This window comes from Macaca thibetana, chromosome 7 (genome assembly GCF_024542745.1).
Source record: "Macaca thibetana thibetana isolate TM-01 chromosome 7, ASM2454274v1, whole genome shotgun sequence".
NCBI lineage: Eukaryota > Metazoa > Chordata > Mammalia > Primates > Cercopithecidae > Macaca > Macaca thibetana.
This window is the reverse complement of record NC_065584.1, coordinates 26230576-26254851: the sequence shown is the minus strand read 5'-3', so window position 1 is coordinate 26254851 and position 24276 is coordinate 26230576. Positions and strand designations below refer to the sequence as shown.

The 24276-nt window shown below is 42.6% G+C and overlaps 1 protein-coding gene and 1 pseudogene across 3 annotated transcripts in view; one reads left to right on the top strand and one right to left on the bottom strand.

Annotated features, from left to right (window-relative positions):
• Nucleotides 1-24276, bottom strand: part of STON2 (stonin 2) — a 175750-nt gene that overhangs the window by 137550 nt on the left and 13924 nt on the right. Inside the window, exon 3 of one of the 3 annotated variants that reach the window (XM_050798638.1) lies at nucleotides 19606-19756. The exons of the other annotated variants lie outside the window; for them this stretch is intronic. The gene's annotated coding sequence lies outside the window, so the exon portion shown is untranslated. The remainder of the gene's footprint in view (nucleotides 1-19605; nucleotides 19757-24276) is intronic. 3 annotated transcript variants of the gene reach the window in all.
• LOC126959122 (dynein light chain 1, cytoplasmic-like) lies at nucleotides 13139-14360 on the top strand (annotated as a pseudogene).

Below are 24276 nucleotides of genomic sequence, written 5' to 3'. Positions count from 1 at the left end.
AGGACACGTAGTACTCTAATTCTTCTATGGATAAAAAAATTGGGGCTGAGAAAAATTAAGTGACTTACCTAACACTTTTAGTGTTTCCAGGCCCTTTTGGTATTCTAAGGTTCTTAAAATGCTTCCTCTAGGCTCCTAAATGGAAGAGCTTACAAATCTCAGCACAGTGGCTAACTGACTTTTTTTCATAATAAGGTCTCACCCAAAGAATAATCAAGCTGAAGCCATGTGTGTTCGATGTTCCCTGTGTAAGGTCACTCCTATCACTCCAAGAAGTGATAGATCCAACCCTTGAGTCCAGGTCTTCTGCAGCCAAAACACTCTAACCCTGGGGTCACAGCCACAAAAAGGTACAACAGAATACGGTATCCATAGGCTATCACCCAACTTAAGTACTTTACAAATATCAATTACAATGGAACTGTAATGAAATGTCCGGGAAACTCCCCGTGTGAAAGTTTGCCAGCACACCCCAAGCTATATAAAGGATGGAAAGCCCAGAAGCCTCTTCTCCAAGTCCCTCTCCTAAGATCCTTGCCAACCACAAGGCCAGACATATGCAGACAGCCTGGAGAGAGCAGGTCTCCCAAACCAGATCTTACCAGAGAGCAGCACAGGGTCCACAAGCACGAAGAGCTGATTCCCACTGGCTTCTGCCTATGATGCCTTTCTCAAGCCCTGTCAAATGTGTGTCAATGTGGTAATGGCTGCGGGCCAAGATAAGGCAGTAAAATTGAAGAGTCAGATTCCTCCTCTTTCAATGACAGCAGCATGTAAACCAGCCCCACTGCAGCCTCAAAAACACACACACACACACACACACACACACACACAAAAAACAAGTCCCTATGCTGACACATGCAGTGTCATCACTCAACAGGGAAAACATCCTGCCGATCCTGTGATGACGAACCCAGCAAACGTCATGGATAAGTGGCGTAGGGAAGCAAATAGGGGAGGAAGGTGAAGGTAAGGGGAAAATATTTAAAAATTTTAAACTGGAAGGTTTTAAAGATCAACAACTACAGGTGTTATGAGAAAATTGAGGCCCAAGGAAATCAAGTGCACCAATAGAGATTGTGATCATGAGCCCAGAGTTAGGTTGTTTGGATTTGAGTCCTATACAGTCTTGGAGTCCTTTACAGTATTGGACTCATAACTCAACCTCTTTAAGCTTCAGTTTACCCTTGTACAGCAAGAATTTAAAAACTCACTCCATAATTCTGAGGATTAAATGAGATAATGTACGCCAAGTACTCAGGACTGGATGTAATAAACCCTCTGTAACAATGACAATGAAAACAGTAGGTGACCTTACAGAGGGCTTACTGGGCCCCAGGCTCTATTCCAAACCCTTTATGAATGTTAGCTACCGCCAGCACTGCTGCTGCTGTTAAATGACTCGCCCAAGGTTGCATAACTTGTTCGTAGAAGTCCTGGGACTAGAATGCAGGTTTCATGAAACCACTCCATTTCTGTCATGTGCAGATTCTGGTTTCAGTCATTGTTCAAGAAGTTCTAGATACTAAGTAGACTCACTTGCTCAGCTACAGTGCCCAGAAGGCAGATTCTAAATCCTCTTCATTATAGATATAGGTGCACTCTGGCCAAGGAACCAAGACCATTCCTCAGAATGTATGAACGAAAAAAGAGCCCCAAAACTTTATCTGTCTTTCCTTCACATGTCCCAGACCAGACATGGGCTGGTGACAGACAATGACTGGTCCCAATGAAGACTGGTGGAAAAAATTGATCACATGGAACCCCCTATCATATTCTATACTATAAATCCATAAAATGGATTTTAGGTATTTGCCATAGAAGAGCCACACCAATAAGCCATAAGAAATTAGACCTTGAAAAGTGCTGTGCTAGCAGCTGGAAACCCACAGAAGAACACAATAATTGTGAGGTTAAGTTCATACTGGAATTAGTTTCTTGGTAAAAACCTCACCCCATTTTTAGAATGTGAATCATAAAATGAGGTTTAGAATCACCACAAATGAGTGGTGACTCAGTATCAGCAGGAGGATTGACCAACAGATGTTAAAAGTTTCAATGAAGTCTTGGAGTTGCCATTTCAGAGAGCTACTTCTTTCTCAGCATTGCTTATATACAAAAATTTGTAGAAGGGAGAATGCAATTGTCTGATAAGATGGGGGTCACAGAAGTAGTTTTGTCTTATGACAGTCCTCTAATTGCTTTTGTGAGACCTACATGTCTGGAAATGTACCAGTTACCCTTGAGACAGCAACCCTCAAGCAGCTCCCAACACAGCTGAGGAAAAAAGGATCCAGAGAACAGAAAATACAAGTCCAGAATAACTGCCCCAGCTAAAGGACATGCTGGGAGTGCCACAATTTAGCTGTAGGGAGATCTCTGAGGGCTGGAACCATATGGGACTGGGTGGGTTTCTGAGATCTGAAGGATGTCCTTGATTCTGGACCAACAGAGGGATCAGCGAGGGAAGCCTCTGGACAGGGGATCACCATGACAGTAAGAATCAGAAGCAGACCTTAACGAGGTGTGTTTCTGTCTGAACAAGCCTCTGTCTGATGACAGCAGAGGTATCTACTGGGGGAATATGGAGTGAAAGTATTGATTGACCATAGAAGCTAAGAAGAGTTCAAGGGGAAATGAGAAGCTGTGGGAGGTTTAAAAGCAGAGAGTGACTCAAGAAGTGTGCTTAAGGGAGATTAGCCTTCCTCAGACAGTGCTGGACAGGAGCGTGGTGATGGAATTTTTCAGCCATCAGTACCTCTGGTGTGTTACACAAAGCTGGGGGCGAGAGTCTTCAGGAACATGTACTGTTTCTGCCCATTCTAGGGCCTGAGGGTGCAAGGAAGAACAAAACAGCATCTCTGCCCTCAAGCAGCTGTCAACTGCAGGGAGATACGACAGCAACCTCAAACAATAACCTCTGCTCTCTATCCTATTCTGGCAGTTAGTCACCAAAGGTAGGACAGCAGCAAGTAAGAGTGTTAAGAGACTTCTGAGAGCTTGAGCTATAGGTGGTCTTGAACTGTACCCTAAGCTGGAAAGGAGGGGTCTGAGCAAAAGAGCTGTGGGGCACAGGCATTTAGGAAGGGGGAGCAGGAATGGCACGTCTAGCCCACAGTGAGTTACACTCTGCTCATCTGAAGAGGGTGTCAAGTGCCCTGGAAAAGGAGCTCTAAGTTTCAGAACGAGTTTGAGCTCTGGAGCCTACCCTCTCCATTCCCACTGCCAATGCCTTAGCTCAGCCCCTCATCATCTCTCACGCAGACAGTTACAAGTCTCCTACCTGTCTTCCTGCCCTCAGTATCACCTGCTCCAACCTACTATCCAACCTGTCATGCTGGAGTGATCTTCCTAAAACCTGAAAATGGCTATGCCACAGCTCTGCTTCCAGCTCCTCAAAGGCTCCTCACAGGATAAAGTGAGGTATGAGAAATGAACAAAGGATTCCTGAGAGCAGGGGTTGCATGCTATACCCTCAGCATTGAGCACAGTGCCTGCCACGTGTTAGAAGCTCAATAAAAATTGTTGTATAAATGCAGGCACTTTGTGAATCCGGCCCTGATCCACCTCTCTAATCTTATGTGTCATTCTCTCCCCTTGTGAACCCTATATTCCTGATGAACTGAGTTATTTGAAAGACTGTGTTTTTGAATATACTTTGTCCTTTTTGATCACTTGTTCATATATTAATTTAATACATTATTAAATATTATCTTTAGGATACATTTTCCCTACATTTTTATTTCATGAGCTCCTGCTCACCTTCAAGTCTTAGCTCAATCATTATCTCAGGCTTGGTTCAACAAGCATTTATGCCAAGTGGCAATCACTGAATGCAAAGATAAAGAACACAAATTATTTTGCTATAAAACCTTTATAATGTGCATGCTCATTGTTTTTTGTCTGCTCAACACCCAAAATCCTTTCTTTTTTGAGAAAAAAAAATTATCTTTCCATCCCTCCTGGTAATTAATCCAGGCTTTGTCAACGGCTGCTAGAATATTGAGGGAATGCTAAAAGGTACAAGGGCCTTGAACACATGCAAGAGTGGCATGGCATGCGAACAACAGAAACTTGATGCAAGCCCAGAAGCAGGCACAACCTAATTCCGTGAAAATGGTGACAAGTGTGGCATCCTAATCAGACCCATGGTGTGACTCTGGCTTTGCTCACTGCTGGCTAGGTCCTGTGGCTCCTACCTATTTTCCAAGCCATGTTTGACAGTCATCTGGCAATCCAATGAGCTCTTTTGTACCTTTCAATAGACTTGTTTCCTGCTTATATTAGCCAAAATTAATTTCTGTTGCTTGCAATCAAGAACTCTGATCTATGGTGGTACTCCTCAACTTCCAGTAAGTAAAGTACCATACTTCCCACTGGTCCTTTATCCCCCATATCTTCTGAATGCTGATACTATCTTAACCTACACTCATTTACCAAATTATAATGAAATTATTTGCTAATGTGGCTATATGAGGAAAGGGACTTGATCTTTTGCTTCTTGATGTCTTTAACTCTTAGAATAGGGTATGGCTCTTAGTAAATGTTTGTTGGGTAAACAGTGAATGAACGAATGAATGAATGAATGAATGAATTTGCCTTAATATACAGTAGGTAGCCTCTTCAGCTCTTCTGAGATGTTAGTAAATGTTTTAGGAAGGTTAATTTAAACACTCTGTGTAAAAGAGCTTTGGAGGAAATCTGCATATAGGGAAATATGTTCATTTCCCCTTCTCTTTGATCTAAAATTATATCATCCAATTCCAATACAGTAGACACTAGACACAGGGGCTACTGATATGTGGCTAATCCGAATGAGTTGTTCACTTAAGTGTAAAATGTACACCAGATTTTGAAGAGTATAAAAATGTATAAAACATCTAATAATTTTATACTGCTTTCATGTTAAAATGGTATCTTGGATGTATTAGCTTAAGTAAAACATACTGTTAAAATTATTTTCACCTGACACTTTTAATGTTTTAAAATGAAACTACTAAAAAATTTAAAATCATACATAAACAGCCCATGCTATATTTCTTCCTTTTTTAACGGAGACAGGATCTCACTCTTGCTCAGGCTGGAGTACCAGGGCACTATCACGGCTCACTACAGCCTCAACCTCTGCAGGCTCACATGATCCTCCCACCTCAGCCTCCTGAGTAGCTGGGTCTATAAGTGCACACCATCACACCCAGTTAATTTTTTAAAATGTTTCCATAGAGACAGGGTCTCACTATGTTGCCCAGGCTGGTCTCAAACTCCTGGGCTCAAGCAATCCACCCGCCTCAGCCTCCCAAAATGCTGAGATTACAGGCACAAGTTACCACACCTGGCCTCATAGCATATAGACAGCATTGCTCTAAAGCAGTCCATCTTTTATTTCATCCTTGATTTTGAAGACTACTTTTCACAAGACACAGAATTCTTCCTTCAGTATTTTGCCTTTTGATCTGAATGTTTCTAAGGAGCAGTTGATTATATGTAATTACTCGTGCTTATATAATGTGTCTTTTTTCCTCTAATGGCTTTCAAGATTTTCTCTTTATCTTTCATTTTCAGCAACTGCATTTGGATGTAGTTTTCTGTGAACTCATTTTACTCAAAGTTAGTGGAGTTTCTTGAATCTGTTTGTCAGTTTTTTCATTAAATTTGGAAAAATTGAGTCAGTATTTCTCCAAATGTGTTTTTCTGCCCCTTTTCCATCTCTTCTGTTAGTCTGCCCTTGCGTTCACTGACTCTTTCTCTTCTCACCTCCATTCACCCACAAGCTTATCCTGTGAATTTTGTATCTTAGTTATTCAGCTTTTCCATTCTAGAATGTTCTTTTGTAGTTTCTATTTCTCTGCTGCGATGCCTTATATATTCACTCATTGTGACAATATTTTCCTTTAGTTCTTTCAACGTATTTATAATGGCTGCTTTAAAGACTTTGTCTGCTAAATCCGACCTTTGGACCATTTGGGATTAGTTACTATTGACTTTTTTGGTTTGTGGTTTGTTTGTTTTTTTTGTGTTTTTTTGTTTTTTTGTTTTTTTGATTTTTTCTTGACTATGGGTAATACTTTCCTAAGGTTTTTTGTTTGTTTGGCTTTTTTTTTTTTTGCTTTCTTTCGTTTTTCTGCACACCTAATAATTGTTGGTGATACACCAAAGACCTTCTGGATTTGACTTTCCTCTGCAGAGTACTGATTTTTGTTCCAGCAGGCAGTTTGACCAAGAGCTGCTCACCTAGAGCTTGTATAAAGCTTCGTCTTTTACTTCATTGGATTAATTTGTTTCCCAAGGCCCTCTAATTGCTGTAGGACTCAATTTCTAAACTCTGTCTCCCCTGCAGATCTTGACAGGGTATGATGGTTAATATTGAGTGTCCACTTGATTGGACTGAAGGATGCAAAGTATTGTTCCCAGCTATGTCTTTAAGGCTGTTGCCAAAGGAGATTAACATTTGAGTCAGTGGACTGGGAGAGGCAGACCTACTCTCAATCTAGGTGGGCACCACCTAATCAGTTGCCAGTATGGCCAGAATAAAGCAGACAAAAGCAAGTGGAATGACCAGACTTGCTGAGTCTTCTGACCTTCATCTTTCTGACCTTCATCTTTCTCCCACGCTGGATGCTTCCTGCCCTCAAACATCAGACTCTAAGTTCTTCAGCTTTTGGACTCTTGGACTTACACCAGTGCTTTGCCAGGGGCTCCTGGGCCTTTGGCCATGGATTGAAGGCTGCACTGTCGGCTTCCCTACTTTTGAGGTTTTGGGACTCAGATTGGATTCCTTCCTCCTCAGCTCGAAGGACTGGATTCCTTCCTCCTCAGCTTGAAGACAGCCTCTTATGGGACTTCACGTTGTGATCAATACTCCTTAATAAACTCCCCTTCATATATAAATCTATCCTATTAATTCCGTCGCTTTAGAGAACCCTGACTAATACACAGGGCTTGGTTCTAGGCTTTGCTAGGGTAAGTTTAAAGTAAATCTTACTCTAGAGCATGGGCTGGCAAACTACAGCCACAGCCTAAGTCTGGCCCTCTGCCTTTTTTGGTAAATAAAGTTGTATTATTAGTATATTTACCAGCTACGCTCATTAGTTTACATATGGTCTATGGTTGCTTTTGATCAACAATAGCAGAGTTGAGTAGCTGTGACAGATACTGTATGGCTCACAGGGACTAAAATAATTACTCGTCAATAATAACTACTGGACCTTTATAGAAAAAAATGTACAGACCCTCCTTGAGAACATGGTCCTTATCCCTAAGACACAGGCTTTCTATATCTTGGTTGGATGCTTGAGATGTTAATAAGACATTAATGAGCTCTTTCTACTGTAGCTGGGCTGGACCACCAATGTCCTCCACTACTGCCTGATGTCCAGTATCTTTGTCCCATTCTCAGTCCTCCAGCAGCCACTCCATTAAGCTCTGTATGGTTTCAGTATGCACCTGTGCACTCTAAATTGGCCAAGGGTTCTCTGGGTACACCCAGACATACTTCTGCTCCTCTCTCCCCATCCCCATGCTCTCTGCTCCCCAACTCTCTGCCCTCTGGTGCCCTGTCCTACAGATTCCAGCTGCTTCAATTGCCCCAAACTCTGATCTCTGTTTTCTTAGCTCAGCAGGACTGCTGTGCTTGGCTTAGACTCCAGCTGACTATGCTGCAGTCAAGAAACTCTTCCCTGGAAAAGAGCCAAGGCGAGTGTTGGGCTCACCTCAGGATAGAAAATCTTGTACTGCCTGTTGACCGAAGCCTGAAAATAGTTGCCTCATAGATGTTGTTGTTTTGTGGTTGTTCGCTGCAGAATGGCTAGTTACCAATTATAACCAGAACTGGAAGTCCTCCTCTGGAACATTACTTTCTGACTTGTGCTCACTTTTAAAGAGAGACTAGTTCAGACATCTAAAATACAGGTCATTTCATACTAATGTCCTGAAAACTAATCAGAAATTTTATAAATCATCTGAGAATAAAAGGAAGGTTTCACTCAGCCATATAGATTAATTCCATTGCTCCAGAGCTGGGAAAATGATTTATTTTGTTAGGTTAGCTATGCTATATAATACAAAAACATTACTTGTGCCTGGTTGGTGGTCCAAAAGGGGTTGTTAAATCTTTAGCCATCTTCCCTGTCTACCTGTTTTTCATAGGTATTCAGCTAGGCGGCATCTTTGAAAATCTCCACATCCACTTTTTGGGTTTGAGACTACTGGCAACCACTGTCCAGCCATCTGTTTGGAGTTTATGCAGAAACACCTTCAACTGGATCCTGGTGTCCACTCCAAACCCACAAGTAAGGCCTCAGTTTTCTCTTAATCAAGGACAAGCAACTAAAGATCAAATCAAAAGCTACAAAGAAAGGAAGAATGGGAAAAACAGACTACATAAATTCTATATATTTCTTTACAGCGTTCTTCTAACGCAAGATATTCAGCTACCTTATTGAGCATCTATCTACTATGCACTCAGAATTGTGCATGGCACAATGACACAAGATAATATCAAGCTTTTATACACTGGTATCTGTGTCACAGTGGGCTACAGGAGCCATAGAAGCTGAATCCGAAAGCTGAAATAACCCTGCTGCTTGTTTCATAAGTTGCTAGATCAAAGAGAAGCCTGGAAGGCCCCATTACCCTGTGAGAAAGACTAAATCAGATTAAGGACTTGAACAGTGCTTCTCTTCCCTTTCCTTCTTTCACATTCTTTTCCTTGATGAGGGGTGTGAATTCTCATTAAGAAAACCTGAACAGAGTTCACTGAAGAACACACACACACACACACACACACACACACACACACACTCTTAATTAACAGGTACCTTGATGCTCCTAAAAGAGAAAATGAGTTGAGTGATCCTGGTTGTTTGCTCTTATTATTTCAACTTATGAAAAATTTCATTCTTTCATGTAAATATTTTATTTTTAAAAAACAAAAGGAAACCACCCAATCTTCTTCCAATTTCCATTGGAAACTGGGAAACAGAATGAACACCTCAGCCTCAAATCAAACATGTATGAGAAACAAGTCCAAAAGGAACAAATGTCACATTGTGACCAGAGTTAGCATCTATCTATGATTCTCCATAAGTGAACTCCCTCTTCTTTTGTTTTATAATCACACACAGCATAATCTCCTAACCCTAGGTGCCTTCCCTTCTCTAAAGTCATATTACTTGTGTGTATGGGTGTGTGTATATGTGTGTATACATGCATATACATAAACACACACATTTATGTACGTACATACATATATGTATATCCCAAAGTTATAATTACAAAATACTCTATTGTGTGATTTTCCTTCAAAATAATCAATCCCGATGGCTCTGCTATCTAACAATTCCATGGTCCCACATTCAGAGTCAAGAATCTAAGTTACACTTGGCTTGAAAAACTGGTTAGGCATTGCCTCTGATCTTTGGTGCATTCCTGAGGCAGTGACCTTGACTGACATCCCCAGGTACCTGAGCAGTGTATTACATTAGCGAATGGCTCTGGTAGGAGGTCAGGCTTTAAAGTTTGCAAAACATTTTCCAGTTGCTTGAACTCTCAGAAGATATTGACTTATTCCATCTTCGTACATTCATCTTGGTTTAACTCTCCTTCATATTTTTTTTGAAATGAGAATACTAATATTTTACCTGTGTGACAGTGGGGAGCTCATGTGGATAATTTCTTACCTATATTTTACAGTCATACATAAATTAGATTTACAATTAATCTAATTTCAGAGAAGATAAAATATTTTTTAAGGCTGGGTGCAGTGGCTCATGCCTGTAATCCTAGCACTTTGGAAGGCCAAGGAGGGTGGATCATTGAGGTCAGGATTTTCTGACCAGACTGGCCAACATGGTGAAACCTTGTCTCTACTAAAAATACGAAAATTAGCCAAGGATGGTGGCATGCACCCATAATTCCAGCTACTCGGAGGCTGAGGCAAGAGAATCACTTGAACCCAGGAGGTGGAGGTTGCAGTGAGCCGAGTGCGGTACTGCACTCTAGCCTGGGCGACAGAGTGAGACTCCGTCTCAAAAAAAAATACACACACACACACACACACACACATATTTCTTAGAATCAATGAAATTGTCTTATTTTTTACCAGTTTCCAAAAAGTACAATTAGTATATAGTTCCAGAATGGAAAGAACTTCATGGGTTATTTCAATTCATTTTTACAGTAACCCTGAGATAAGTAAAGAAAATATTTCTCCCAATCTCTGGAAGACCTCCTGACTCTATAAATTCTGCACTCTTTCCACGACAGCACATTCTGCCTTCCAGAAATGAGGTATAAGTGACAGTGTTCACTGCATCATCAGCATCCATTTCTTCTCATCATCCTGGTTTAAGCCAATCACTATAATTCCTATTCCTGCTTTCCTGTCTTCACCTAGAGGCGGCAACTTCACCAAGTTCTAGCTAGTTAGACATAAATGGAGATACGGTGAGAAATATAGTTCTAAAAAGTATTTTTTGTCTTGGTTTTGTTTTGCTGTCCCAATGAAGGAGACAGATGTAGTTCATGCAGCTCTGATCCTTCTCATGTTCTCTTTTTTCCCAACTTGAATATGGTCTTAATAGCTGGAGTTGGCCGGGCGCGGTGGCTCAAGCCTGTAATCCCAGCACTTTGGGAGGCCGAGACGGGCGGATCACGAGGTCAGGAGATCGAGACCATCCTGACTAACACCGTGAAACCCCGTCTCTACTAAAAATACAAAAAACTAGCCGGGCGAGGTGGCGGGCGCCTGTAGTCCCAGCTACTCCGGAGGCTGAGGCAGGAGAATGGCCTAAACCCGGGAGGCGGAGCTTGCAGTGAGCTGAGATCCGGCCACTGCACTCCAGCCCGGGCTACAGAGCAAGACTCCGTCTCAAAAAAAAAAAAAAAAAAAAAAAAAAAAAAAAAAAAAAAAATAGCTGGAGTTACAATAATCATAGGAAGGACAGGCTAAGAGAATGACAGTTATTGGTCCTGATGTCACTAAGCCACTGAACTGATATCAACAATTATTTGTTTCTCTATTTTTTATGTGAAAAATTATATTTTTGCTTAAGCTATTAGAATTAGACTTTCCGATGCATGCAGATGAATGTAACTCTAACCAAAAAAAAAAAAAAGAGATCAATGTGGTAGGCAGAATCCTAAAATGACCCCATTATATCTGAGCCCTGGTATTACTCTTGTGGTTATGCTATATTGCATGGCAAAACAGATTTTACAGATGTAATTAAGGTTACTACTTAATTGACCTTAAGACCGGGAGATGATCCAGGTGAGCCAAATCTAATTAATGAGCTCTTTAAATGGGGGCTTCAGTCCCGCAACCACAAGGAACTGAACTCTGCCAACAATAGGCCATAGCCTGAAGGGGACCCTGAGTTCCAGTGAGACCACCACTGGCCAACCCTTGATTTCTGCCCGTGGTACCCTAAGCAGGGAACCCATTCAGACTATGCCAGACTTCTGACCTAACAAACAGTGAGGTTTCAACACATATTTTGTGGTCCTGTGATAAACACTTACAGAAAACCAATATATAAACCAAGAAAATCTCTGATTGTCAACGAGATTGTAAAAGAAAAAGGGAGTATAACAGTAAAAAATGGGAGAACATACTCCAGAGTTTAAAATCTTGGGAGTCTAGGCAAAGCCTTCTTTAAATAATTTCCCAGTATGGGTAAGGGACTAACTTCAACTAAAATCAACCATTATCCATAATAGAGAATAAACAAAGGCAATGCAAAACAGCAGAAAATACAAAATTACATGTCACACTTTGAAACATACTACTTGGGTATTCTCTCTCCAGGTTTAATTTCTTTTTTCCTGCCTTGTTTATTTAGACCACTGCAAAATTAGGTTGCCTTTTCAGAGACATGGGGCAAGGCTGGAAAAGTGATCATTTTTAGTGGAGAAAGTTAAGGAAAATTTTGGGGTATGCTCCCTGTCTACATCAAGAGGCCTCTGCATCAGGAGGCAATTCAACCAGTTTTCCGGAGCAGGAGTGATCATTACACACCAGTGATTCTTCTTAACTGTGAGGGATGTTAACATTTTAGAATGTTTTGAAGGCGGGATGAGGGGAGAGTGAGGAAAAAAGGAAGGAAAGAAAAAGTAGACTCGATTGTGGCATCTTCTCTCACACTCTTTCCTTAAATAGGATATTTATTCATTCATCCAACAAGTGGTTATTAAATACCAGCTAGATGTTCAGGGTACAAAAGTAAATGAGGGCCAGGTGCAGTGGCTCACGCCTGTAATCCCAGCAATCTGGGAGGCCAAGGCAGGTGGATCATCTGAGGTCAGGAGTTCGAGACCAGCCTAACCAACATGGTGAAACCCTGCCTCTACTAAAAATACAAAAATTAGCTAGGTGTGGTGGCACATGCCTGTAATCCCAGTTACTCCAGAGGGTGAGGCAGGAGAATCGCTTGACTTGGGAGGCAGAGGTTGCAGTGAGCCGAGATCACACCAATGCACTCCAGCCTGGCAAGGTTTTGCAAAAGGAGCGAAACTCCGCCTCAAAAAAGAAAAAAAAAAAGAAGTAAATGAAATAGACATAGACCGTGCCTTCAAGGGGCTTACATCATGAGGGAAAAGGAAGTAGGAAACAAGTCAACCAAAAACAAAAGACCTACAAATAAATAGAATGAAGACAACGAATAACAAGGAATCTTATACATAGAGTGACAGAAGATGTCTCTGAAGAGGTGACACTTAACTATCATCCCAAAGATAAGAAGAAGCCAACCACCATGGGATGAAAAGTGAAGAGGACTCAAGGTAAAGGGAACCAAAGACACAAAGAGTGTGAGATGAGAAAAACAAATAAACAAACTCAGAAAAAACTTGACCTGGGAATAGAGTAGGCAAGAGGCATGAGAGGTTGTAAAGGTCATGAGTTTTTAGAACTACGAGGTCTTGTGATTCAGATGAAGATGTTTACCTTTTATTCCAAGCATGATGAGAAGTCACTGAAGAAGTGTAAAGAGGAGCAACAAAATTTGCTTTGCCTTTTTCGAAACTCAGCAAAGAAGAGGATGGAAAGGGAAAGACTGGAATTAAAGCGAACAATCAGGAGGCTGTCAAAACAGTTGAGAGAAGAGATGATGGTGGCCTGAAACAACCCAGGTGTCCGACGATGAACGGGACGGATAAGCAAAATGTAGTATATACATGCAGTGGAACATTATTCAGCCTTAAAAAGAAAGCGAGTTTTGGCCGGGTGCGGTGGCTCAAGCCTGTAATCCCAGCACTTTGGGAGGCCGAGACGGGCGGATCACGAGGTCAGGAGATCGAGACCATCCCGGCTAATATGGTGAAACCCCGTCTCTACTAAAAATACAAAAAACTACCCGGGCGAGGTGGTGGGCGCCTGTAGTCCCAGCTACTCGGGAGGCTGAGGCAGGAGAATGGCGTAAACCCGGGAGGCGGAGCTTGCAGTGAGCTGAGATCCGGCCACTGCACTCCAGCCTGGGCGACAGAGCAAGACTCCGTCTCAAAAAAAAAAAAAAAAGAAAGAGAGTTTTGATACATGCTACAACATGAATGAACCTTGAGGACATCATGCTAAGTGAAATAAGCCAGTTACAAAATGACAAATACTATACGATTCCACTTATATGAAGTACTTAGAAGAGTCACATTAACAGAATAGAAAGTAGAATGGTGGTTGCCAGGGGCCCGGGGAGGCAGAGGAGTTAGTGTTTAACAGGTACGAAGATTCAGTTTTGCAAGATAAAAAGAGTTCTGGAGATGGATGTGGCAATAGTTGCACAACGATGTGAAAGGACATAATGCCACTGAACTCTACTCTTAAAAATGGTTAAGATGGTCCATTTTATAGTTGTAATTTAACAGAATTTTAAAAATTAAAAAAAAAATTAAATGACCATGCAAGCTGAAAGTATGTAAAGTAGTCTTCGCAAAGGGGAAAATATGATTGTTTTGTGACCTTTAAAACTTTCTGTCAAACATTAAAAGCTTTCTTCTTAGATGCACCACGGCTTCGGCAGCGATGGCAGCTCCAGCCGGGCGATGCTAGCACCTCCCCAGGAGACCGCTGCAGTCGGCTAGCCCCCTTCTCCATGGGTAACCACGTGTGACCAAAAGGCCGTGATCAAAAATGCGGACATGTCGGAAGAGATGCAACAGAACTCGGTGGAGTGTGCTACTCAGGCGCTGGAGAAATACAACAAAGAGAAGAACATTGTGGCTCATATCAAGAAGGAATATAACAAGATGTACAACCCCACATGACATTGCATCGTGGGGAGGAACTTCTGTAGTTATCCGACACATGAAACCAAACACTTCATTTCTACCTGGGCAAAGTAGCCATTCTTCTGTTTAAATCTGGTTAAAAGCATGGACTGTGCCACCCACCAGTGGTCTATCCAGAAACAAGGACTGCAGCCTAAATTCCAAATACCAGAGACTGAAATTTTCAGCCTTGCTAAGGGAACATCTCGATGTTTGAACCTTTATTGTGTTTTGTACAGGGCATTCTCTGTACTAATTTGTTGTGGTTATAAAACAATTAGCAAAATCGCCTACATTTGTATTTATTTTCTATTCCATACTCTGCCTCACATTGTTTTCTCTCAAAATCCATTCCTTTAAAAAATAAATCTGTTGGCCGGGTGTGATGGCTCACGCCTGTAATCTCAGCACTTTGGGAAGCTGAGGTGGGCAGATCAAGTGGTCAGGTGTTCGGGACCAGCCTGACCAACATGGTAAAACCTCATCTCTATTAAAAATACAAAGAAATTAGCCCGGCGTGGTGGCATTCATCTGTAATCCCAGCTACTTGGGAGGCTGATGCAGGAGAACTGCTTGAACCCAGGAGGTGGAGGTTGCAGCGAGCAGAGATCACGCCATTGCACTCCAGCCTGGGCGACAAGAGGGACTCCATTTCAAAAAATAAATTAATAAATAAACAAATCTGTTGCACACGTGAAAAAAAGGCTTTCTTACTGTTGTAATTTAAAACATTAGCAACATTTAATCAAACATTAAAAGCTTTCTTACTGTTGTAATTTAAACTATTAGCAACACTGAGAATAAAGTGGTTTATTTCTGTATAAAGAAAAAAAAAGATGATGGTGGCCAGAGTCTGGATGAAACAATGGAGACAAAGAGAAAGACATGTCATCTGAGATATATTTTAGAAGCAGGGTCTTCAGGACTTACTGATGAATGTTACATGGGAGGGAGGGCAAGGAATTCTGGTGGAGAACAGGGTAGGTGATAGTGCCATTGACCGGGGTAGAGAGAAAGAGTTAGGATTTGGGAGTAAAGTAAGCATTTCTTTTTAAATACGATACATTTGGGATGCTCATTAGACATCCAAGAGAGATGTCAACTAGGTGCATGGACTTTTGAGTTTGAAGCTTGAGGCTTGAGACACAAGTTAGGACATGATCGTCAGACAGAATGGATCCAGTTATCCAGGGAGAATCTGTAGCAAAAGAAAAGAAGTGGCCAATGCTCTCACATGCCAGAACAATGTGGATGCTCACACTTAGAAAGCTCCATCCAAGCTTTAGAACCCTGTGACTCCAAATGGACAGAAAAGATGGTGGAGTCCCAGACAGGGAGTGCTGCTGTGCCCTGCTTTTCAATACAAGGGCATGCATGAGTTAGAGATCCTGGACCAAGCAGCCCACTCTCTATCTGGCCACTTGGAAACAGAAAAGTTTGAAATGAGGCTTTTCTCCATGAGATTCCTTAAATACTAGATGTGAAAAAAAAATGAAGATGTTGCCAAAGAACTCAGTAAATACAAGAACAGATATCCTCCATGATAACTCTGCCATTAGGGGAGGAGAAGGTGCCAGGAATGATATAACAAGAGCAGGAATTTCCTGACACCGCAGGCCATTTAATATTGATTAAAAGAGTAATTATTAAATGAGATAATAATTATAAATGAGATAATGTAAATTATTGAGATAATGAGATTATTACCTCATTTAATAATGTGAGTGAGAATGCCTGGTGGACTGATGTGGGTGAGGATGCTTGCTGGACTGATGTGGGTGAGGATGCTTGCTGGACTGATGTGGGTGAGGATGCTTGCTGGACTGATGTGGGTGAGGATGCTTGCTGGACTGCAGAGTGTTATTTAAAACGTAAGATCTGCTCATTGTTGCCCATCAAGTGGCAGAATGTGGAAAGGGGCTAAGGGCCCTGGGAACAAAGTCAGGTGCTTTGGAGACTCTCCTAGGATCACCAATCCTTCTTCTCTATAGCTGGTTGGGGACACGAAGGCACAGAGAAAGGAAGCAGCTGGAGTGGCTCTCGCTTTGCTGACAATGATGCCCATGACCTGTCTCCTACCACCCCTGCCCTGGACCCAAGCACTGTTCATGATAGTCTACTTTTGCCATCCTATAGATGAGGTACATTACCTCCTTTGTTCCTCTTATCAACCTTATGAGGTAGGTACTATTAATAACACCAGCATTTCAGAGATGACAAAAGGTGAGGTCAGAGAGGTTAAATATCGTGCTCCAGGTCAGAGTAGTAAAGAGTAGTCTGGGATTCTAACTAAAATCGTTCTGATGTCTGAGACTGTTCACAGACAATTCACTGACTCATTCATTCAATCAACCAAGACGATTTTAGAGCCCCCAATGTGCCAAGCCCTGACCCTCTGCTAGATGTTAGGGATAAAAAAACAATCCAGATTCCAGAAAGGCCAATTAGCCAACGATCGCATACTCACAAAGGACTTCAAGTATTACACCAAAAGGACTGATACAAGATGTGCCTCCTACAACCTTAAATTCATGTCCCAATATCAGGTTATTCTGCATACACAGTTCAATAAATATCTTTTGTGGCCAGGTACGGTGGCTCACGCCTGTAATCCCAGCACTTTGGGAGGCCAAGGCAGCTGGATCATGAGGTCAAGAGACCGAGACCATCCTGGCCAACATGGTGAAACCCCGTCTCTACTAAAAATACACATATTAGCTGGGTGTGGTGGTGGTGTGCACCTGTAGTCCCAGCTACTCAGGAGGCTGAGGCAGGAGAATTGCTTGAACCCGGGAGGCGGAGATGGCAGTGAGCCAAGATTGCACCACTGCACTCCAGCCTGGCAACAGAGTGAGACTCCATCTCAAAAAAAAAAAAAAAAAAAATTATACTGTAACGCCTATAGCTGCCTTGCACATAGCAGAATTATATTAATTGTGGGTTTCTATGTATATGGTTATAAATTTAAGGTTTTAATTTGGTCAAATCAGAGAAGAAAATATATCCAAAAAAATCATAATAGTTTTCTAATCCTGTCTTGGAGCTTCTTCAGTTTTTAATATTCTGGGAACTCAGAAAAAGCAAGGAACATAGGTCTCTTCTCCACCACCTCTAAGAGGCCCTGAGCTTGCATGACAGCACAGGATACTAAGGAGCATGATAAAAGGTCAGGGGCAGGGTGTGGGGAGCCCAGGGCGGCTTCCTGGAAGAGGCTGTATCTAACCTGCATCACAGGAGGATGCCTAGCATACCCTTCAGAGCACAAGCTCTTCAAGCAGCAGGCCAAGTCCCCCATTGCTAACCCTAGTCATGGAACATCTGTCTCTGAAATGCTCTAAGCCTGAGTTTCATCTAGTATTATCTACCTCAGAGATTCTGTAAGATGCTGCAGGTAAACCTTTCCATGAATAATAAGCGCTCAGTCAATGCTATCTATTACCAACGTTATTTCTACCCATAAAGGTTGGGAGGAGTTAGCCTGGTCAAGAGAGAGAACAAGAACTTGCTGATTTCATTCCTGTGGTCATGGCCTTCAGGAAGTGAAAGTGCAAAGGAGGAGGAGACCTTAGAAATTTGGGGAAAAAAGGGAAGCAGTGGTGTGAGCTTCAGCCTGAGACAGGAAAGAGCCTAGCTGGCTCAATGCGAGACATCGGTTGGCCTGGAAATGAGCAGTGAGAGAAGGTACCGGAGGCAGGGTCACCAGAGTGGACAACTTCAGGGCACATTCCCATGGTCATCTATGTGAGCCATGCTCACGAAGAGTGTGTACCACACAGCCTGTGCAGTGGAAGGTGGCAACCTGCCTGTCTGGGTGCTACACAGGCCCCTGAACAGAGGACACTGCTACTATAAGTATCAGCCAAGGTGTCCTACTGCTGGTGTGGCCAAGTCATCTGGGCCATTTCAGTCAACAGGAGGCAGCACTGTGACCAGAGCTATGACCAACCTCTTTGGACCCTAGGAAAACCATATCCAAGGGAGTCCAGTTGTGACATGAGAGTGGTTTTATCCTAATTTATCAATATAGCTGCAGGCACACAAAACCTTTATGTTTAGAGCTCCTGCCAATACTCTCTATACCAAGAATAACAAGGATTAGAGGAAAACAGAGCTCCAGGCCACAAATCTCAGGCTTGGTGGGTAGCTCTACAATGAAGTCAGCTCGATGCAGATTTGTCTAGAAAAACACAGGGTTTTATTCCCCCAGGTAGATGACGCAGAGGAAAAACTATTTCCCCCTTCCTCTTTTGTAAAACTCAAACTTTCCTTCCGGGTTGAACTGCCAACTCCCCTCAACTTGTTCCTGTCACTCAAGCCTTTGGCATCCCAGAAGGACTCAGTGACACTCCATCCCTTGCATGCTTACATGTCCACAGCACTGTGTTGCACAACTCCAGGAGGTGCCATTCACATACGATGCAATATAAACCAGGTTCTCTTATCTGACGCTGCCCCAGAGCTATTCACTCCCATGTCCTACAACAGCGCAGGCCCTCCCACATCACCATCCACACTGTAGAAAAGCAAAGAAATGTTGAATGTTCAGGAGAAAACCTTGACTGGGCAAAAACATGAAAGTAGAGAAAACACCTATAGCCATAGGAATCCTTGGGCTTGTTCTTTACTCAACAGAATACAAGAAACAACAGTGAAGGGAAATAGCAATTAAGCTTGGGCAATAGAATAGTACTGCCATGGTAGCTGAGGTAAGGGCAGAGAAGACCTCAACACATACTCTAAGGAAACTAGGAGTGGTCCCTTAAACTGTGCAATTAATTGGGGACAGGATAGGAAATAAGTTTTTGGGATATGTTGAGATGCAAAGACTGTGAAAATGTAGATTTGGTGCCTAGAGAAAAATCACAGGTAAAAAGTTAGATTTTAGAGTCATCCAAGAAAAAACAATGTATGAAGCCAAGGGAATGAATAGGTTATCAATAGGGGAAGTAAAAAGATCTAAGAAGATGACTGACTCTTGGAGCATGCCTACATAAGGGAGCGGGGCTGGGAAGGGGGAAGTTAGACTCTCAGGTGACACAGCCAGGCAGAGAGAGAGAGAAAAAAACCAGAGGACTCCAGGTGATGATGGCAAGAGGGAATTTTGAAAAAGAAGAAGTTTTCTCTAGTGTCAAATGCTGAGGAGAGACATAAAGGGCCTTGGTGGTCACTGGTGACTTGAGAAAGCTTGCAGAGTTTAGCTTATGGAGGGATGGACCGTGCCCTTCCTGGCAGCATTTCTAGTGCTCAGTGCCATTACACAGAAGAAAAGTGTATTAGTCTGTTTTCATATAAAGACATACCCAAGACTGGGCAATTTACAAAAGAAAAAGGTTTAATTGGACTTACAGTTCCACGTGGCTGGGGAAGCCTCACAATCATGGCAGAAGGGAAGGAGGAGCAAGTCACATCTTACACGGATGGCAGCAGGCAAAGACAGAGAGCTTGTGCAGGGGAAACTCCTCTTTATAAAACCATCAGATCTCGTGAGACTTATTCCCTGTCATGAGAACAGCACAGGAAAGACTTGTCCCCATGATTCAATTACCTCCCACCGAGTCCCTCCTACAACACGTGGGAATTCAAGATGAGATTTGGGTGGGGACACAGTCAAACCATATCAGAAAGTGACAAGCATTTGTGGAATGAAGTAGAACAGTTAAACTGGAAGCTTGATTGTAAGGAGTTAATAATAAACCCAGATTACAGTTCAAAGCTTAATGACTCTTAATACAGCTTTGTAAAAAAAGGCAAAAAGTTACCAGCATATACATTGTTAATCCTGATTATGTGCTTCCCTGGAGGAAGTACTTTTCTGTTTACCTGGCACAGATTGAAGCTCGCCTCAGGTAAGGGGCAAGAGGCTAGTTCCTGGGATCTTCTCTACCACAAATTCTCTGAATGACCACAGCAACACTGTAAAATCTTTCTGCTTTTGTTTCCACAAAATTTATTAATTTGTGACTGATATAAAGTTATTTACAAAGAGCTTAAAAATATTTGGAAGATAGGAAATACACTTATGTAGTCTCAAGCCCTACGTTGTTCTCACACATTTCCAATAAAACAAAATACCTGGCAGGTAAACACCACTTCCGTAGAAACTTTTTATCATGCCTTCTCACCCTTTTTAGCAAGATTAAAACTGGGTCTGAGATTTTGATTCCCTAGAAAAAAGTTTCAGACCAACAAAATACCTCTTAAAATCAAAATAAAACCTTTCTAAGCTCTACAAATTAAAAAAAAAAAAAAAAAAAACTCTAAACTTAAATTTGTTTACTATACCAGGATTAACACTGTATCATTCTCATATTTTATTTTAAAGAGAGAATATTACTAACTATAACTAATATCCTGTGAGTGCTTACTCTATACAGTACTGTGTTGAGGCCTACAAATGCATTATCTTGTCCCATCTTTACAACAACGTCCTGATATAAGCTGTTATTATTAATGACTCTTTTCCAGTTAAGGAAACTAAGGCTTGGCCTGGCCAATTTTCTCAAGGTCACACAAGCAGTAAGTGGCAAAGCTAGGATTTAAACCCAGAATGTATCACAAATATTGGTAAGGATCCATTTTCACAGCTGTATCACTGACATAAAAGTTTTATATATATATATGTATTTGATTTCTTAAATTGGGATTTTTAAAAACAGGAAATTATGGAACAGATGGTCAGCCTGCATAGGAACAAGTTCACAGGTTCCAAATGATGGATCTTTTTCTACTAATGCATCCATCTGCCCAATTCCCCTAAATGAGGGTGGCCAACACCACTCACTTGCACAGCCAAGGACAGCGGATGCATGGCTGAGGCCTTGAACTTCCAGGCAAGCTCCGCTGCATACAAGCTCTAAAGACCACCTGATGCATAGTGTTCTTCCCTCTTCCACCTCCACTGGCCCATGATTCTCTAGGGAAATACTAGCAGGTGTGAACATGTCTTAGGACAGATTCCTTAGGAGGCAGAGCCTGAGGCCAAGCTTCTACGCTAGTGTTTTACAGCAATCCCAGGGAAGCCCAAGTAAGAGAAGAGAAGAGAGGTAGGGAAAGCAAACATAAGATGGAATGGGCCTAAACTGGCCATGGCTTCACAAGAATCAGCTTGTTGCTGAGTCAGAGAGGCTGTTGGGAACTATGGTACCTCAAAACCTTCCATTGGAGGGGCCGGTGCTAGGACAGGAAATGTACCTGCCAGCTCCCATCTCTCTTATTCCCCTTTGGTCAGAGTTCACACCATGCTGGCTCAACTCCCCACATTTTGGGGGTGCATCTTCTAGCTCCTTTAGCAGCACATGAGAAATCCAGATTCCACACCCTTCAATGTAGTACTTCATGAGTTCCGAAGTAGTGAAAGGACCTGCAGTAGTAGCCTCGGATGGCAGAATGATTCAGTCCAGTGGTCCCCAGATAGGCAGGGTTAAGAGGGTTTGAGATGTGCCTAAGAGGTAGCCAAGACGGTAAGTTAAAATCTGGATAAGAGTCAATGCTGGTATGCAATGCCATATGCGTAGAATATAAAGAGATGATGTAATAGGTCTTGTTGGACTCTGGGTTATTTATGCTCGTGGAGCTTCTGCAGGTTTTTAGAAGTCTGTCACAGAACATCCCCCATTCATTCATTCATTCAATAAGCATTTATTCAGCATCTCCTATTGCTAGGGATGTTCCTGTGAAATTCGAAGAACAGAGAGAGGACTAAGATCCAGCCCCTGCCTTGGAGAGAGAGACAGACAAATAAATAATCACAGTACGGTGTGATCAGGGCAACTTCAGGAGAATGTAGCTATGCCATGGGTGCACAGGAGTGACACCTAGCCCAATCTGGGGTCAGTGAAGAGTAACAGGGAAGGTAACAACTGGTCAAAAGATGAATAGAAATTAGTCCTGTGAGGCAGGGGTCACTGGTGGAGAAAATGGACATTCCAAGCTGGCAGGATGGCATCTGTAAGAACAAAGCATGACAATACCAGCTGGTCACTCAGAGGGTACCATTGCACTTAGCCATGCTTAACCAGTCATGTTAACATGCAAAACTATTGTTTGCCACCAAAGGGTGTATGCAACCTCCCTGATTCCTACGTCCATCCCCAGACCTGCCCCCTCCCTAACCTCATACCCGAACATCACCCATCACCGACCCCAACCCTTGCAGTGTGTGTTACAGACACGGTGGGATCTGGAGAGATGAATAAGGCATGATGTGAAGGGAGGATGAGAGGCTCAGAAATAGGTTCATGTTCAAGGATGGCCTGAGATTCAGCATATTTGTTAGAAACAGGTTAGGGGGCAGGGAGGGAATGAAGCACTGACGTGGTGTGAAGATGTCTTTTTGTTACCCAACTCGGAATGTGAAGTGTAATAGTGTTTTCAAGGCCTCCACTCAAAAGAGCTGCATTAAAAATGTAGTATGCCCATACTGAGTTCAGAAGATGAATGAAAAGATACGTTTTCTGAACTATAGGTGATTTACTTTGACGAGGCAATGAGCCAGAAGGAGAAGAGAGACAGAGGAGGCTGGAGAGCTAGCAGTCAGGTCAGACAGGGCCCCAGTAGGCACGCCAAGAAGGCTGGGTTTTGTCATAAATGCAATGGAGATCGATTAAACAATTTAAGCAGGGAAATAACATGACCCAATTTGTTTTTTAGAAAAAGGTTATTCTGGAAGCAATGAGGGAGATCAACTGGAGAGTGAGAAGACCAGCTAGTAATTAGAGTGATTAGGCATCGCAAGATGCGGGATAGAGAGGAAAGGTGCTTTTATAGCCATTTAGGACGTAATGTCATCAAGATATGGGGAGGGAATCTTTTTTGGACTCACTGAGATTGTGGAAGTAATGATGTGGTAGGTAGATGAAAAAAACCTTTGGAAAACTGAATCAATTTCTGTACCATTCGCCAAGATAAGGACTTCAGGAGAAAGAATGATTGGGAGGTAGAAGGGAGGTGATGAGTTTAGCGTTAGGCCCAGCGATTTGATGGGCCTGTGGGACAACCACATTGAGATGTTGTGTTTAGGACCCATTAAATAGGCAGATTTAGAGCTCAGAGGAGAGATGAGTGCTAAAAACACAGACTGAGAGGCCACTGGAAGCTAGGGATTTGGACTGGGTCACTCAGAGAGAATAATAAGAGGAAAAACAAGAACCAAGGTTGGAAACCTGGGGAAGGTCATTTGTGTTGGGCACAGGGTAAACAGCCACTTGGAGGAAGTTCCTTATAAATGTGTTATCTTGTCACTATCATGAGGGCCTGGATTATTTCAGAACTCAGCAGAAGACCAGGTGCTATGATTTGGACATGCTTTGTTTGGCCCTTCCAAGTCTCCTGTTGAAGGCTGATTCCCAATGTGGGTGTTGGGGCCTGGTGGGAGGTGTTTCGATTGTGGGGCCAGATCCCTGTGAATGGCCTGGTGCCATTCTCACAGGAGTGAGTTCTCACTCAGTTCCCATGAGAACTGAAGTTGAACCGAGCCTGGTACCTCCCCTTTTTTCTCGTTTCTGCTGTCTCACTATGTGATCTCTGCACACCTGGGTCCCCTTCACCTTCCATCCTGAGTGGAACCAACCTGAAGCCCTCACCGGAAGGAGACGTTGGTGCCACGCTTCTTGTACAGCCTGCCGAACTATGAGCCAAATAAACCTTTTTTCTTTATAAATTACCCAGTCTCGGGTGTTCCTTAACAGCAACACAAACATGCTAAGACACCAGGTAAAAGAGATATTTGTGTTCATTCCAACGAGTCAGTACTATGATAATACAGAATATTAAGGGAGCTCTGAGTAGGCTTGAGAAAGGAGAGAATAGGAGGCATTAGGACAGAACTGCAGGGGTCCCAGATTTCTAGATTCCCAGTTTTCCAGCATTTGAAGAAGTGAAACCTTCATCTTTCTGCAGCATGGGCTTCAGTAAGTGTATGGGTTTCTGTGGGTCCACCTAAGATTTTTAGATTTCCACGCCAGGTGCGGTGGCTCATGCCTGTAATCCCAGAACTTTGGGAGGCTGAGGCGGGCGGAT